Source organism: Lichtheimia ornata (genome assembly GCF_029851405.1).
Source record: "Lichtheimia ornata isolate CBS 291.66 chromosome Unknown scaffold00516, whole genome shotgun sequence".
NCBI lineage: Eukaryota > Fungi > Mucoromycota > Mucoromycetes > Mucorales > Lichtheimiaceae > Lichtheimia > Lichtheimia ornata.
The window spans coordinates 276-890 of record NW_026695815.1 but is presented as its reverse complement, the minus strand read 5'-3'; the positions used below and the strand labels follow the sequence as shown (position 1 = coordinate 890).

Sequence of the window (615 nt, the reverse complement as noted above, 5' to 3'; positions counted from 1 at the left end):
AAACTATTTTTCACACAAGTACTAATTAACGTGCTACAAAAATTTTACACAGTATCCGTGCATAAAAAAGACGCATGCTATTAAAATTGGAGCTCGATCCATGGAGTGGATGGCGAGAAACATAGTCAAAAAATATAAAAAATACCTGCAGCACATGGTATTCCCACGTCGTCCCCGACCGTAGTACTGACCATGCCAGACAGAGCTTAACTGCGGAGATCAGACGGGATCCGGTGCATTCTCTGTTGTGTGGCCGCAGGTGTTAGATAACACCCTTACTTCCTTTTAACCCCTTGTTCTACCTTTTTTATATAAAAAGTCAGCTCCAGTCCACTCCCATCGACTTGGTGTCTTAAGTAAACTTGTAGAGGCAGCCTTAGTTCCTGGTCAAAATTTTTGTCTGGGGCCTGGTTGATTATGAGGATCAGGTGTTATGGCAGGGCAAAGTTGACTTAGCTTATAGTCTAGCAGCATCTAGGAGTTATCCTAAGCCTAGATGTTAGCCTAGATGTTAACCTAGTCTGGCATCTAGTCTGGCTTCTAGTCTGGCTCCTACCCTGGCTTCTACCCTGGCTCCTACCCTGGCAGCATCTAGGAGTTATCCTAAGCCTAGAT

General features: G+C 44.4%; 1 non-coding gene across 1 annotated transcript; it reads right to left on the bottom strand.

The window, feature by feature from the left end:
- Positions 1 to 143: 143 nt before the first annotated feature.
- Positions 144 to 258, bottom strand: O0I10_013335. Its single transcript, XR_009215765.1, has one exon. It is a non-coding gene; the product is annotated as a 5S ribosomal RNA (ribosomal RNA).
- Between the last annotated feature and the right edge of the window lie 357 nt (positions 259 to 615).